Consider the following 18,475-nt stretch of genomic DNA (forward strand, 5'->3'; position numbering starts at 1 on the left):
AGAGAGAGAGAGAGAGAGAGAGAGAGAGAGAGAGAACTACAAAAAATAGATGAATCAATAAAACTTAAGAGGGCACAAGAGATGGAGAACCCTCAAGACATAACCAATATACACAAATTAGACACCAATAGCATAGACTTATTATACTGTAGAGCATGCATAAGCTATAGTAAGGGAATGAACTACATAAGTTCATGAGAGAGAATGGGGAAGGCTCAATAGGGCTGAAGGAGGCCTCTTGGCTCTCTCTTGCAAATTAGAAAGGAGAAGGCCTCTTTATATAGGCCTTGAGGCTGTTTAGGGAGGAGGTTAAGATAGAACATGAATTAACACCACCAAAGCTGCATCAAGCCGGTTCCACCAATGTGGAAGCTCCATCTAGATGTTTTGTTGACCAATTTTGTACTTAATCAAGTTTCATCATAGGTGAGTTGTCTCGATTCTCCCCCCCATAGCTTGAGTCCAAAAGCTCTCCTATAAAAAAATATAGAGAATCTTTATAAAATAATATAATATCTAACAATAATGGAGAGAGTAGTGAGAATTGATACATTACTACTACAATTAAGGATGATTTGAGGGTGATTTAAGAGGGAAATTCTAATGGTTTATTAGCTTGAGAGAGAGGAGAAGAGAGGGAAAAGGGTTGGGAGTCTAATGAATGATGTTTTATGGAAGTGTTAAGTGTGGGGAAGAAAGTGTGGGTGTGTATAAAATTGGGAGGTGGTCTCCACTGTAGTTGGAAAAAGTTGGCATTCACCATTTTGGCCATATCTCTCGAATCATAGCTCCAAAAAATTATAAAAAAATACCAGCCAAAACTTCTACTCATGCGCTACAACTTTCATGTTGAAAAGTTTTTTTGGATTGGAGTGGAAGTATTTTTAAAAAATCTTACAAAATTATTTGCCTGATTTTTTTTCCACTAATGCTTCCTAGAAGGGTCCCATTTGTTTGAATTATCATAAGGCTCCAAAGCCATGACATTATGAGCCTCACATGCCTTTTGGATGGCTCCAAATCCATTTCATGTCTTTTCTTTTCACATCACACATTTTTCCTTTACATTCATCTATTGATCTTTACTCTTCACCTCCCCTTGGTAAAACGGTCCATGAAATATTTCCATCGAGTGATTTCTTAGATTTCCCAAGAGGTTGTTTCCACCCTCTTCTTTATTTCAAACCTCCAAATGTACAAAAAATCAACAAAGTGTTAGATAAATATTTTTTTGTGATTTTCTCGGATCACCGCAAGCAAATGGACAAGTTGAAAGTACCAATAAGCAGCTTGTGGGTATCCTATCCAAGATAGTCTTCGAAAAGAAGCGAGACTGGGATACCAAATTATATGTGGCAGTATGGGCATGGAGCCCCAAGAGGAACACCAAGGAAAAGGAAATTCTCTTGCAAGAAAATCTATCTTGTAACATCAACAAGCTTGTTTATCATGTTTCATATGATCATAATGAAGAAAAGATCACCAGGCACAAGAAATCTTCATACAGCATCATGTCGATCTCCCACGAATTTGATAGAATCAACCATATTTTTCAATATCTTCACAAAATCCATCAATAGAACAAAGAAAGCAAAGGAATATACCATCTTTGAATGTAAATACATCACATAGTATTCATCTTCAATATCTTCATAGTCTTCTCTCTCAATCTCTCATATACAATCACTTTGTTTTAGTAGAATTGACTATCTTTGACTCTCTCCCTCTCTTCATCAATAATACATCATATCCTCACTACAATCTCTCAAAAATCACTCTCAATAATCATTCTTAGGTCGTGGATACCCCTCCCAAGAGGTATGTCTGATATGAAGAGTCACCAGAGCCACTACAATGTCCTTTCATAGCTCACTACTGTCACTTCACTCTAGTCTTCACTTGAGTCTTCAACAGCTATTTCTTTCACTTCTTTAAGCTCTTTTGCACTTGTATTCATATCTTTTCAAGGCTAGAAAACTTTCCCAAGCTATACTCTCATCCATCAGAACACATATAGAAGCATACAGAACAGTCACAGAATAGTACCAGAACAGCTATAGTACAGAACAGAACAGAATAGAAACAGAGGCTCTACAGAAGACCTACAGAAGGTTACAGAAGGTCATCAAAACCACATAACTCATACTCAAACCATTCCAAACTCTCACAAACCCTTCAATAAACTTTCACAAGATCTCAATCTTCATCAATTAATACTCCATCCCACCTTACAGAAGACAATCAGAACAAAACAGACCAAAACAGAACAAAACAGAAGATATATAGAACCAATCAGAACCTATTAGAACATCACAGAACCACATATCTCCACTGATAAACATCATGAACTTCCAAAACACAATCAATATCATCTAAAACACTCTCAAATCACTTCCAAACCAATCAATCATCTCATAAAATCAACCATTCAGCTCTCAAAAACAACAAAAATTAGCCAAAAAACAAGTCATTTCAACACTCAACATATCCCCACACTTAATAAGGAAGCGTCCTCGTGACCCAGGAAAAAGGGAATACAAGTTCAGGGAAAAGCTCAACTTTGATTGTCAATATATCTTCAAAAAGAATCCATCCACCACGACCCCAACTTATAACTTGTAGCTGATATAAAAATACAAAGAAAGGAAAAACCTTTATACATTAACACCGCTTATCAAACTAGAAATCACAACAAATGTATAAAGGATATAAGAGTTTTCTTCTTCTTCATTAGCATCAGCTTGAACTCTTCATCCACGATCCCATTACCACAATTCTTTAAAATGTAGCTCTCACACGACCACCAATCCAATAGGAAACCACCACGTTCGTTTTACATAAATGAACTCATAACACAAACACTACACACAACACAATCATCTGAATGACTCCTCCAAAAAGAGAGATTTTCATTAAAAAGCATCCACCATACATTGGAAAGGTATCAATGAAGATGATCCCTCTTGAAAGATTGATGTTGTCGGAAACGATCCATAGACAAGGATTCATCTACAAAGGTTTTGGGAGGATTTTGAAAAAACTGAAGACAGCACATCCTTTCCAACAGGACCAAGTATCTGCTAGGCAAAGAAAGGGCATGAAAATACAATATATCGAGCTGTTGGGAATCAATGCTCACATTGACATTCAGGCACAACTTTGGAATAGGCTTGGAATCATTATGAGAGTGCCTATGCATATACGCCAAATACCAAGCAAAGTGAGTAGTTAATCTCACTGAAGGATCTGCATACTGTGAATACTGCTGAGCAAAATAAACATAGTTCTGATAAGCTTGACTAGCAGCTGTCCATTCACCTGGTATTACTGGCCAATTGATCTGAGGTCCTGTAAGGGAATCATCCGAACTCCATCCCCTTCTTTTGGAAATCTGATTATCAAACCCGTCAGAGTCACTAATCAACTAAGGTGTTTGAGATATAGAAGTGTGAGGAGAGGGTAAGGGAATAAGGAAAAGTGGATGAAGTGAGGGATATGCAAAATCATAAAAGGAAGAAAAGTTTAAAGAAAGAGTGGCAGGAATTTGGAGGGAATCACTAAGGAAGGGCGTTAACTGGTAAATAGGAAATGTGGAGGGTACATGAATGGATGGAGAAGGACAGGGTGGAGAAGGGAAAAATACCCTATCCTCAATAAAGGAACAGTATGTGAAAATGGAAATTTGAGAGAAAGATGAAGGTTGGAAAAGAAGAGGTAAAATAATTGTGGAATTAGATTGACAAAGAGAAAGATATAGAGCATATCAGTGAGCCATCTGTTGGTAATATAGGAGGGTAGGAATAGAAGGTCCTAAGAGAGATCGTCTATGATAGGCATCAAAGAAGGTAGCATCAAACGGATTATGTTTTGAAAGATAGGCTAAGAGATCCATCCTCAGTTGATTAGTACTCTGGGCAGAGGTAGGAGCTGTGTTCTGTCTTTGATTTAGGACCACAGAATCAATCATAGTATGCCAAGAATTATCATGACAATCAGCCACTTTGGAGGAGTAACTCTGAAACATGTCAGCTATGCGTAACTCCAAATGGTTGACATACAAAACAGCCTGTAATACCACATCCCTCACATACCATGCCATATCCACCTCATTTGGAATTAACAAGTCTCCTCGTAGATACATGTATGACATCAACATGGTATCTGGCGTGACAGAATCTTCAAACACCATCCTTACCACCTCTGTCAGCAACTTAGCAGACCAAGCCTCACTCCATCCATCCTCTGGAAGAGGTAAATCCATCGTGGAAAGCTTCATGTAGAAGACCAACTTCTGTAAGTGGTAGTGGACAAAGAAAGAATGGTCGGGTGGAACATATTCCTGAAACTGCTCAAATGTAGACTATAACAAGTCCATTCTGGACTGCAATCTTTCCACTTTATCTTGGAATAGAGGACACAAAGTAGCCTGTCTCTGAAGAGCAGCCAAGTCCTACTGTGAAAGAGAAGGAATCAAGGGAACATTAGGGCTTGGAGGAACAGAGCGTGACTTTGCCAGTTGATCTTGCAACTGTTGAATTTGGGAGGCTTGGGATGCCAATGTGTCATTAGCAGTCTGCAAGGCTGAAAGTTTGTCATCTAAGAGAGTTTGGAACTCCTGCGCCTCTCTGGACATCCTCGCCTTCTCCTCTGAAAGGCTAGTAACCTGGGATTGAGCCTCTAGTAACTGGATCTTCAAAGAAGAGATCTCATCGCTTTGGGTGGTAACCATGTGGGTTTGTTGTTCCATTTGTTTAAACAAATCTGTTAGGGTATCCTTAGCAGAAGCTAACTCGGATGTTGCCTTATGCAATTGGTCCTTAGACTGCATGAGCTCTTCATAAAAGGATACGTACAGATGTTGAACACAGGCTCACTGACAATTCAATGGAACTTTGAATATCTTTACAGAGGAAAGGAATTGCATCTCCTGAGACTAGACTGTGCAGGGAGGGAACTGATATGTCCAATGATCCTTCGTGATGTGCTTTGAACAGGTTATTACAAGTGAGATACCCAAGGAGTTCACTGTCAGAGGTAGCAGGAATGGGTACTGAAGGAAGTACTGAAGGAGCTTTATCCGCTACCCGCTTCAAGCGTTTGCGCTGTATGACCAGGGGAGGCGGAGAATCATCATCCTCTATGTCAATATGTTCTGACTCATTTGAAGGTGGAGGAGGAGGTACTGGATTTGATGGAGGCACAGTCTTCTGTAAACCTGAATAGGTCAAGAAGGCAGACAAATATGATCCATATGTGACATTGGTAACATTACCCCTGGTGACTTTGACGAAATATTGATCTATTTTAGTGAGGAGGTAAGTTCTCCAATCAATAGCAACTCCTTTCAACACTATCCAGGAAGCTGTGAAAAGCTCTTTGGACAAGTACTGGGATGGCGTTTTGGCAGGCATAAACCTGTCCTGGAGAAACTGACAAATCATCTTCCATACGGGATCAGTGATCATGGAAAAGGAAACTCCTGAAGAGTTAATCACCTTCTTAACATCCAGCATCTTCCTTGTCTGCTTTTGCAACAGCTTCAGAATCTCTTCATTAGAGAAAAGCTGACTAGTGGTCACAGAAGGTTCACCTTTGGAGGGAAGAGACAGAGCCTATGAGAGGACAGGTAGACACTCTGCCGAAAGACCCAGGACACAACGTACCAAGGGAGGTAGCTTCAGAACTGGATCCTGGGGATATCAATTGATGAATCCACTTTCTGGACTGCTGGGTGTTGCCACCTTTTCCACAGCCATCTTCTCGCCCAAGGATGTTTACCACCTTTTCTTGGAATGAGGCCTGCTATGACAGGGAATTGCTTCCTTTTCTCTCATAACATATTGTTTTTCTTGTTTTTTTTTTCTATTTTTTTTTCTTGTTTTTTCCTATTTCCGAGGGTGTTTCCATCTTTTCTCGAAGAATAGGTCGGCATGACAGGGATTTAAGTCATTTTCTCCCATAACCGATATGTATATTTTTTTCTTTTTTTTAAAATTCGAAATAAGCAAGGGAATGGTAGAAAGACCATTTGTCAGAACCCACCTCGCCACTATCGCTGGTGGAAAATAGAGGATAAGAGATCAAGGCTGGAAGGTAGGGTTGAGGGGACAGAGGGTTGTGTCCATCTCATTAAGAGTGACTGAAGAACAGCTATCAGAAGTAACATCATAAGAACTACAGTGCAACGCCAATGGGAGAAAGGATCAAGTGACCATGATTGTTAGGATTGCCAAGGAGGTAAGTATTTCTTCATGCGATATCCATTGATCAGAAAGGGATCATCAGAGGCATCAACGGTCTGCACTTGGACAGAGCCATTAGGGTTGACGGCAAGTACCTTATATGGGCCCATCCACCACTGTTGGAGCTTGCCAGGAAACTTGCTAAATCGTGAATCATAGGCTAGGACCAAATCACCTTCTTTGAACTCCTTATGTTTGATGAAGCTGTCATGGTAAGCCTTGCGTCGAGCTTGTGTGGCTTCCATGCACTGTAGAGCCATCCTGCGAGTTTCGTCCAAACATTCCAGGTGCAGGAGACGGCGTTGTAGTGAATCATCATCCCCCAAACGCTCTTTGATAGCCACTCTCAAAGAGGGTAATTCCAGTTCAACAAGAAAAACAGCTTCTATACCATACACCAGCTGGAAGGATGTCTGTCCTGTTGTTGCCTTATGGAAGGTTCTGTACGCCCAGAGGGCCTCTGTAAGTCAATCATCCCAATCATGACGATGTGCGGCAATCGTTCTTGTCAGAATCGAGCAGAGGATGCGATTGGTGACTTCGACTTGGTCGTTGGCTCTGAGGTAGTAAGGAGTGGACTTGCGATGGCGGATCTTATACAACTTTGTCAACTCTTCCATGACTTTATTAATGAAATGAGTGCCTTTGTCACTTACCGGCTCTAAGGGACTGCTAAAATGGGTGATGATATTCTCGTACATGAACAGGGCCACACTGTTACCATCGTCCCACTTTAGGGCTTTAGCTTCACACTACTTTGTGACATAATCCGTATATACGAGGATGTATCGGTTCTGTTTCCTTCTGGTAGGAGGATCGATTGGACCTACGAAGTTGATGCCCCACTTCTCAAACGACTTTAGGGGAAGGATAGGTTGCAGTGGCATGGCACTTGTCTTTGTGAGTTTTCCCATTCTTTGACAAGCATCATATCTTTTACAGTAATCATAGGCATCCTTGTGGATGGTAGGCCACCAATAACCTGCTAGCAGAGCCTTCCTGGCTGTGGATTCCCCTGCAAAGTGACCTCCGCATGGCTCGTCATGGCAAGCCTTCAGAACAATCCCAATCTCATTTTCTGCAATACATCTTCTGAGTACTTTATCTTTGCCTTTCTTATACAGTGCACCACCTAGCAGGCTGTAGGGGGCTGATTCTAGCATAAGCTTCTTCCTCTCCTGACTAGAAATTCCAGAAGGGTATTGTTGGGTTGCTAGCAGATTGGCAATGTCTGCATACCACGGAGTTACAGTTTCTACCAAGAATAGGGAAGCATCAGGGAGGTCTGGATCATTCTGCTCCTCGTTTGCAGTTTGTGGGATACGCGACAGATGATCAGCCAAAACATGGGAACGACCAGGCTTGGTAATTACCTCAAAGTCGAACTCCTAAAATAGAAGGAGCCATTTCATCATTCGTCCTTTCACATCTGCTTTGTTCATTAGGAAGGACAGGGCCTCATGATCCACATAAAATTTAAAGTGGATGGATAGGAGGTAATGGCGGAACTTCTCTAGGGCAAACACCATTGCCAAGCACTCTAGCTCTGTCACTATGTAATTCCATTCTCTATCAGTGACTTTTCGGCTTGCATAATAGATCGGTTGATCCAGCTTCGAGGAACCCTTTTGGCAGAGGACAGCACCTAAGTCTTCAATAGATGCATCAGTGTATACATGGAACTCTTTCGTCCAATCGGGAGGTTGCAGAATGGGTGCCTCAATCAGACACTGCTTCAGAGTGTGGAAGGCTTTGTCACATTTTTCCGTCCAAGTAAACTCTGCATCTTTCCTCAGAAGCTTGTGCAAGGACGTTGCCTTTGTTGCAAAATGGGCTATGAACCTTCTGTAGTAACCCACATGGCCTAGAAATCCCCTCAACTATTTGAGGTTGGTGGGTGCTATCAGAGCTGCAATCTTTTCGATCTTTGCAGGATCTGTTGATATCCCTTGTGCAGAGACAATGTGCCCCAACAGAACTCCAGAAGAGACCCCAAAGATGCATTTGTCGGGGTTGAGGGAAATCCTATACTCCCGACATCGGTCAAAGCATTGTTCCAGATGTTCCCAGTGTTCACTGATCAAACTATAGACACAGAAGTCATCCAAATATACCTCAATAAAGTCGTGCAGATGATTTTGAAATGCGGCCATCATGACTCGCTGGAAAGTAGCAGGGGCATTGCAGAGCCCAAATGGCATCACTCGGTAAGCGTAGGTCTCCCATTCTGTGGTGAAGGCTGTTTTGGACTGGTCTTCTTCTGCGATCTGCACTTGGTTGTATCCGTTGAATCCATCCAGAAGGGAATAAAGCTCATGTCCTGCCACTGTGTCCAACAGTTGGTCTGTAAAAGGGATAGGAAAGTGATCCTTCTTCGTCTTGGAATTCAGCTTTCGGAAGTCTACATAAATTTGCAATTTGCCATTCTTCTTGGGTACAACCACGATGGGTGAAACCCATTCACTATTTGCCACTGGATAGATGAACTCGGCTTCCAGAAGCTTCAGCAACTCCGCTTTCACCAATGTGGAATAATTCGGGTTCATTCGCCTCTGTCGTTGCCGTACTGGCTTGGCATCAGGCTCCAAGTCAATATGATATTGACATATTGTGGGATCAATCCCCTTTAGGTCTTTGTAGGACCATGCAAACACGTCCAAATTTTCTTTCAACAAGTTGTACAAGGTTGACAACTCCTCTTCTAGAAGGCTGCTACCCACCTTCAAGTGGCGTTCAGTGCCATCTTGATGCCAGGAGGCATATTCCACGGTGGATTCCGTGAGATTTTATGGTGGATTCCGTAAACTTAGATGACCGGGGCTCATACACAAAGAGGATTCTTTGTGCGAGAAGTTGATGGGGACGCCTGTCCTTTTCGGGCGTTTTATTAATTTAGTGTGTACGTGGGTGATTCCATAGCGGGTGATTCCACAAAATGCATATTAAATTAATAAACGTTTATGAGTTTAGAGTGCGCACTCGTAATAAATTAAGGTTAGGATTTATTTCTAACCAGTTGATTTATTTATGTAGCTGAAGATTGCTAGGTATTCACTTTTGTCGGTTTAATTGTATTATTTTACTAACGATTGTGAATGCTTCAGTTGATGTATAGAGATAGCAGCAATGGCGGAGGAAAGCATTGGAGTTTAGCGAGTATTCGACCTTTGGATTATATTTTGATAGGCGGCACGCCTATATTTTGTTATGTCTATTGAGACATCGATTATTGATTATTATTTTGTATGCGCCTATGCACACGGATATGTTATTTCTATTTGGACATTGAGATTGGGCGTGCCAGACTCTGTGGGCACCGTCCATTAGCTTTATTTCCTATTTTTGTAGAAAGCAAACTCAAAAGCTAAAAGCTTGTCATATTTTTGTAAATTTGGCTATTATTGAGCATGAAGATGGAAATATACATAAAATACATGCTTTGTGAAGCGCTCACACAAGGCATGGGGGGAGATTGAACCCAATTTGTCTCTTGCTTCTTGTCGTTCATGCTTTTACATTGTTTTTTGTGCAAAAAGGTAGAGTTTATTGTTCTTGGGGACCTTCCGGGATTCACTACGTGAGCATACTGCAACCGATCTGCGCACCAGTGGTATCAGAGCGGAGCTGAAATCAAGGGCTTCCAATCGCTACCAATCTTGGGCGAAGGCGGAGCTCCAGGAACGATCGGGCTCTACAGTCAATCTCGTCGCGAACCGTCGATACAGGCAGACTTCTGGTGATCAAGAACCCCTGTTTCTACTGTCAGATTGCGAAGGACCAGGCTCTGTAGGCGGAGGACCACGCATCCATCTCCTTCATCAAGTCGTCAAGAAACAGTGAGAAAATTTCATATCTCTTTTCTCTCTCAAGTTTAAGCTTGACTTAAGCTTTAGAAGAAAGCTTAACCACTTCAGAAATTCATCACGAGGTGTATGAGGGGGCCCGAAAATTCCGCAACGGCATAAAACGGCTACCCACGTCCTAATCTACTGCGCCTTTTTTCCACAATTACCCCTTTTCTTTATTAACCTTAAGCTATTAAGCTTAAGTCATTAAGCTTTCATCAAGTTGGACAAGACAAACAAGTCCACAAACTTCAGGTCCCGCACCTCTGAAGTCAAGTTCTGCAAGTCGACAGTAATCAAGTTCTGCAAGTCTGCAACTCTGTAAGTCGGCTAAGTCTGCAACTCTGCAAGTCAGACTAGTCAACTGGAGTCAAAATTGACTAGTGCTTAAAACTCCTAGAAGGCTTGCTCCTATGCAAAAACTCTGAACTGGAAAGTTGTTCGTGGCAAAGTGTTCTACCTATCTACAGGTTCGCTGAAGTATTTTTAGCAAACGGAGACAGAAATATTGCAGATTTTCTGAAAATTGAGAAAGAAATACCCAAAAATACATAGCCTTGTAACCCCGAATTTGAGCTACGCTCATCCCGCTAACTTGAATTTGAGTGAGAAAGGTTTATTGAGTTTTACAGGATGATGACCCCACATATGGATGATCCTATGACTGAAGACGACCTATCTGAGCCTACCATGGAACAAAAGCTGGATCTGATTATGTTACGATTGGAAGAAGAGCGAAGGGCTAGGCAAGCATTGCAAGCGCAATTGACAAAATTACAAAGAGCGTCCACCGACAAAGAAGAACCTCAAGCTGAAGATTTGATTCGCCGTACCATCGACGCCACTCTTGAAGCACAAACCATGCGCAAGGAATCAAAGATAAGTAAACGAAGTTTCAAATTTCGCACTTTCAATGGCATACGAGAAGGAAAGACTGTTTTATCATTCATTAGCGAGTTTGATGAGTATTTCCATGAGGAAACTTATCCAGAAAAAGATAAAATCAAGTGTGTTACTAATCATCTGATAGACAGAGCATCACTTTGGTGGACTGTAGTACGCAAGAGCATAGAATGTCCTGCTACTTGGGAAGATTTCAAGAAGAAGTTCATGCAGAATTTTCTTCCACTGCAATTTCATGAGAAGGCTATCAAGCAATGGGATTTACTTCAACAACGGGATCGTGAGTCTATTCCACAGTATACAGAGCGTTTTTGTAATGCACTCCTACAGCTACGCATGCTTGAAGACGTACCCGAGGCGACACATAAGCGGAAGTATATGTCTGGACTTCTTGGACATTACTACGCTGAAGTGAACATGTTCAAGCCTGCTACCCTTGAAGACGCCATCTCCTTAGCTCACGACACTGAAGATAAGTTACGCGGAAGAGACAGATGACCACAGCAATTCCAAGCCAATGGTAATTATGGATCTAAACAATTCAATTCCAATTTTAGAAGGTTTAATCCAGGTCTTTTCTCATCACCATCTTTCCGTAAGAATTGGGCTAAACCACTTGCATTACCATCCAATGTCAATCCAAATCCTAAGTCTATTCCGCAAGCAAATCCAAATGTACCCAGACTTCCAGCCATTGCAAATAATGTAACCAAAGGCAAGCCAATAGTATGCTATAAATGTCACCAGCCAGGGCATCTCGCAGCAAATTGTCATTCAAAGAAGCCACCAGCACATATCAACTATCTTGGAGCCATAGACGAAGACGAACATGAGGATATGCCAGATTTTGCTGAAGATGAGGATGATCTTACTACTACTTTCGACACTTTATCAGGTATGCCTACTCCACATTCATTGTTGACTATGAAATGTTTGGTGCATGGAAAGGAAAGAACTATTTTGCATGATGACGGTAGTACTCATGACTTTATTTCAGCAAAATTGGTAAAGGAATTGAAATTACAAACTGTACCTACGCATTATCGCATAAAAGCTGCATTTTTAAGCACTAGGTACAATGGCACACAAGAAGTACAAGATTTAGAGATTCAAATTGGTTCATACATTGAAAGAAGAAATTTCTTAGTTGTTCCATTACAGTCAAGCGACATTATCTTAGGAATGCCTTGGAGACACCAGCATAATCCAAATATAGATTATTCCACACACACAATGAATATTAATTTTCAAGGAAAATCCATTACATTATATGGTATGCATGTATCTAATATTTTTCCCCTGCTTTTGCATACTCAAGTAAAACGTGCACTACGCAAGAGTACTAAATCATATCTCATTTGGGTGAATGAATTGCAAGCAAAGGCAAATCATATGCACCCTAGGCATAAGGAATTTCTTGCATATTTTAAGGACTATTTTGCAGAAGACCTACCACCAGGTTTACCTCCTTCACGTCCAGAAGACCATAAGATTGATTTAATCCCTGGCACACAACCACCTTGCAAAGCACCATATAGGCATAATCAAATAGAGCAAAAAGAAATCCAGAGTCAAGTTGAAGAATTACTAAATAGAGGCTTAATTCGACCTAGCAGTTCTCCATTCGGTGCACCTGTACTTAGTCAAGAAAAAGAATAATACCTATCGTATGTGTATTAACTACCGAGCTTTAAATAAGATCACTGTAAAGAATAGGTATTCTATACCTAGAGTTGATGACCTTATGGACAAACTGCAAGGATCTTCTATATTTAGTAAAATTGACCTTAAGTCTGGATATCATCAGGTGAGGCTAGATAGATCCGACATATTTAAGATTGCATTCAGAACACAGTTTGGCCATTACGAATTTTTAGTCATGCCATTCGGATTGACTAATGCACTTGCTACTTTCAGTAGAATGATGAACCGTATCTTTCTGAAATATCAGTATTGTGTGATTGTTTTCTTTGATGATATTTTGGTGTTTAGTCAAAGTGAAAAAGAGCATTATGAGCATTTATCATTAGTTTTTCAATTACTGAAAGAAAATCAATTGTTTGCAAATCCTGAAAAGAGTGAATTCTTTAAGACAGAAATTGAGTATTTAGGTCATATTGTATTAAAAGAAGGAATTAAAGTTGATCCTAAGAAAATTGATGCAATATTGCATTGGCCTGCTCTTAAAAATGTGCATGAGTTACGCTCATTTCTTGGTCTTGCTAGTTTCTATAGGAAGTTTGTATGTAATTTTTCATTACTTGCTTTACCATTAACCAAACTTCTTAAGAAAGGAATTGTTTATCAATGGACTGAAACTCAGCAGAAATCTTTTGACTTACTGAAACGTACATTAACCAATGCCCCTGTTCTACAGTTGCCTGACTTTAACAGACCATTCTTTCTAGTTGTGACCGATGCTAGCGGATCAGGAATAGGAGCCATACTAATGCAAGACAATCATCCAATAGCATATTCTTGTTCTAAGTTGAAACCCTCTGAGCTCAAATATTCCACTTATGACAAAGAACTATTAGCAGTTGTACAAGCATTAAAACAGTGAAAACACTATTTAATGGGTTCAGAAATCATGATAAAGACCGACCAGCAAAGCATTAGACATTTACTTAGCCAACCCCAAATTTCTGAGCGTCATATCAAATGGGCTTCCTTCATTCAAAGTTTTCATCCTATCATTCAATACCAACCTGGAAAAGAAAATGTAGTTGCTGATGCATTGAGTAGAAGACCTGCAATTCATAATATTTCTGTCATATCTTTTGATTCTTTGATTGCTATGAAAGATACATATTACCAGGATATTACTTTTCATTTTGATTGGCAAAAATTAGTTCAAAATAATTTCATTCATGTTGATTCATTGTCATATAATGATGGATTTATGTTTTTTGAAAAGAGATTGTGTGTTACTATTCCATTTCGATCTTTTGTTTTGAATGAAATTCATTGTCCCCCATATCAAGGTCATAGAGGTATCATATCTACATTATGCATGTTAACTGAAGATTTTTATTGGCCGCATATGGATGCAGATGTATCTAATTTCGTTTCTGAATGTTTGATTTGTCAAAGAATAAAGAGACATCATGGTAAACAGTATGGATTACTAATGCCTTTGTCTATTCCATCTAGACCTTGGGAACATATTTCTATGGATTTCATTACTGGTTTACCAAATACTAAATCTAACCATGCCATGATTTGGACAATTGTAGATAGATTTAGTAAGCAAGCATATTTCATTCCATGTAAGAAAACTTTAACAGCATCACAAGCAGCATAGTTATTTTTAAAAACTGTTTTTACTAACCATGGATTGCCAAAAGTAATTATTTCAGATCGTGACTCTAGATTCTGTAATAATTTTTGGATTACACTGTTTGCAAATCTAGGCACAAAGATTGATTTCTCATCTGCATTTCATCCAAAAATAAATGGACAAACAGAAGCCACAAACAGTACTATTCTAGATCTTTTACGTGCATATACTATCTCTAAACCTCAGACATGGAACACTCATTTGTATTTATTACAGTTTGCATATAACAATACACCGCACACATCTACAAAGTAAGCACCTTTTGAAGTCATTTATGGATATAGATTATCTACACCTGTTGTATCTTTGTCTAATAGAATTCAGAGTGCTGATGATATTGCTACTATGCATAATAGTATTTTTGATGAGGTTAAGGATATGATTGCTAAAGCCCAACAATCATATACCAAATAAGCCAACAAGAAAAGACAAGCTATGAATTTCAAAGTTGATGATTATGTTTGGCTTAGAATAGAAAAGCGTAGACTACAAAGTGTAGATAGACATCCAATTGTCAAATTAGCTCCTAGATTCTATGGACCATTTAGAATCATTCATAAGATTAATGATAATGCATTTAAGTTAGAATTGCCATCTCATTGGAAAATTCATAATACACTTCATATTAGTTTATTGAGACCATTTAGAGGCCAATTACCTATCCACCCTGTTTATGAAAACCCACCTTTATTAGAGGAAGAGACTGAAATACTTGAACCAGAAGCTATCATAGACACTGACTACATGACCACTAGAACTGGCCGAAGGTATTCTAGATATCTAGTTAAATTTAAGAACCATCCTGTAGAGGAAGCACAATGGATGCACGCTAGAGACTTAAATGCTTTCCCCACTCTGTTAGCTCCACATTGAGCTAATAGCAATTGAGGTCAATTGCTATCCCACCCCGGGGGTATGATGCCAGGAGGCATATTCCATGGTGGATTCCATGAGGTTTTACGATGGATTCCGTAAACTTAGATGACCGGGGCTCATACACAAAGAGGATTCTTTGTGCGAGAAGTTGATGGGGACGCCTGTCCTTTTCGGGCGTTTTATTAATTTAGTGTGTACGTGGGTGATTCCATAGCGGGTGATTCCGCAAAATGTATATTAAATTAATAAACGTTTATGAGTTTAGAGTGCGCACTCGTAATAAATTAAGGTTAGGATTTATTTCTAACCAGTTGATTTATTTATGTAGCTGAAGACTGCTAGCTATTCACTTTTGTCGGTTTAATTGTATTATTTTACTAACGATTGTGAATGCTTCAGTTGATGTGTAGAGATAGCAGCAATGGCGGAGGAAAGCATTGGAGTTTAGCGAGTATTCGACCTTTGGATTATATTTTGATAGGCGTCACGCCTATATTTTGTTATGTCTATTGAGACATCGATTATTGATTATTATTTTGTATGCGCCTATGCGCACGGATATGTTATTTCTATTTGGACATTGAGATTGGGCGTGTCAGACTCTATGGGCACCGTCCATTAGCTTTATTTCCTATTTTTGTAGAAAGCAAACTCAAAAGCTAAAAGCTTGTCATATTTTTGTAAATTGGGCTATTATTGAGTATGAAGATGGAAATATACATAAAATACATGCTTTGTGAAGCGCTCACACAAGGCATGGGGGGAGATTGAACCCAATTGGTCTCTTACTTCTTGTCGTTCATGCTTTTACATTGTTTTTTGTGCAAAAAGGTAGAGTTTATTGTTCTTGGGGACCTTCCGGGATTCACTACGTGAGCATACTGCAATCGATCTGCGCACCACATCTGCATCCACAAAGGTTAACTGCCTTTCACCTTCTACTTCACGGATGAAGGTCCCACAGACTGCTTCTGGGTACAGATCGGACTCCTTCAAGGAAGTGATGTCCTCTTTCGATGTCCCACTAGAACCAACTTCTTCTTTTGGTGAAGACTTAGGTTGCTCCTTAAGATGTTGAAATGGGATTAGAGCCGTTTCGGGTTTGGTTTCAAAATGAATTACCTCTTGGCTTTAAGACTCCTCTTCTGAAGATGGGACATCCAAGAACGTCACATAATAGGGACCCTCTAATGCCTGTTGGGTTGGTGGTATTGGTGCTTGTTGACACGGTGCATCATCATCATCTTTCTTTGGCAAGGATGGGTTAGGATGGCATGAGCCACTGTTGAAAGATGGCTTGTTCTTCTTAATCCATTTCTTATAAAGATTTTGCATACGAGAAGATCCATTTACCAGACCAAATGGTACCATCATCATTCTATCCCATAGCTTGAGCTCGTCTGCTTCTGATGCTTCTGGAACTTCTTCTTCAAATGTATTCTCTGTAGGTGAGATAGATTCTTCTGGCTCACTTTCATAACCTTCTTCGTCTATATCATATTCATCCTCCTCTGTCTCTGTCTCTACTTCTGCTTCTGCTTCTGTCTCTGCCTCTGTCTCTATAGGAGCTCCGTAACAGAAGAACAGATTCTCTGTTTCCTCTTCTGCCTCTGTCTCTGTCTCTGCTATGGCCATGTAACAGGGAGAGCAGTATATCCATGCTTCTATCTCACTGTTAGAAGTGATTTCAGAAGTCATTCCTGGTTCAGACAGAAAGTATTCACCCATTGATAATGGCTTTCCATCTTTTGGAAGTCGGCTTACAGTATCCACTGTTAAGGAACGTGCCACTGTTTTCTTGGGAAGGATCTGTTTGACAGCATCTTCGTCTGCTGATGTTCCATCCGTAGCCTCATTAGGGGAGTCAGAAGATAATTCCAAGGAGGTGGATCCATATCCTTTTTGAGAACCATACAGTTTCAGCACAAATTTATTGGGTCCTCTACCCAAGGTCAAGGTTCCTTTGAACCAATCCGTCCTTGGTCGGGCTTTAAAAAGCCATGGTCTACCCAGTAACAGAGGGTAGGATGTACCATAAGAGTTTGGCTTCACCACCAGATAGGTTAGCCAATAATCTTTTCCAGCCACTATAGTCTTCACATATGGGAGAATGCCCAAAGGCTTGATTTTGCTCTGATCCGCGAGTCTGATGAGCCATTGGGTGGGTTGCACACCTTGTAGGCCTAGATCCTTCATTGTCACATCCGTCATAATGTTCACTGATGATCCTCCATCAATCAATGCATTTGCAATGAAGCATCCTTCTATCCACACGCCAGTCTCTGGAGTACCCGGATCTAGGAAGGCGTTAGCTACGTCCACTTCTTTGATAGGCTCTGGAGCTTTGTTGGACTTTGTTGCTGTTGAGGGAGCAATCCTTAATCCACGTCTTCTTGTCAGTATCCTTTTGAACCTTTTTCGGCAACTGGGAGACAACATCAATAATTGTCGGAATGTAAGGTTTGGTTTAAAGGTATCTAGATCTCTGACTAGATCGTATTCCTTAATAGAATCCACTGGCTTCTCTAATCGGTTAGGAAATGGGACAACACCCATTTTCATTTCCCCTCTTTCTTCCAACAGAGGCATCATGGGAACTTCTTCTGTCACTTGTGGCACTTCCTCCTCTTCTATCTCCTAGACCTCTGGTCCTTTCTCTGGAACTGTCTCTGTAACTCTCTGTGGCACTGTAGTGCTCTGTACGACACTGTTAGGCTCTGTTCTGTTCTGTTCTTCTGGTGGAAGATTGAACTTCACTGTTCTGGTAGGAGGGTTATTTTCTTTCTGGATAGGTGGTTCCTTTTGCTTTGCACCAGTGATGGCAGCAACTTTCAATTCCACTAAATTGGAGGTAGGCTCTTGGACTATCAGTAGCACTGTTTTTCACTGGGGCTGGGCTTGGACAGTCTTTTGCAGTGTGGCCTTCTCCTTTGCATCGACTGCATAAGGGCTTGTAATCCACTAACCTTCTGGGATTTGGACAATTTGGTGAAATGTGTCTTTTTTCTTCACATCTGTAACACTCCACTTCTGATCTCTGACCACCGCCAGACTGTCTTCCTCTGTAACTTTGAGAGGGAAATCTTCTGGGTCCGAAATTAGGACCAAACTCTCTAGGCTTGGGTCCAATATCCTGTGTCGTCATTTTGGATTCTAGCAAGTTAAATCTTGCGTCTTCTTCCTTCCACCTCTTATTATGCATCTCCTTCAGAGAGCAAATGTCCTCTGTATGGTTCTTCCGTAAACAGTAGGAACAGAAGGCTCCAGGA

Source organism: Lygodium microphyllum, chromosome 28 (genome assembly GCF_053477565.2).
Source record: "Lygodium microphyllum isolate KBCC chromosome 28, Lygodium_microphyllum_v1.1.10, whole genome shotgun sequence".
Classification (NCBI taxonomy): Eukaryota; Viridiplantae; Streptophyta; class Polypodiopsida; order Schizaeales; family Lygodiaceae; genus Lygodium; species Lygodium microphyllum.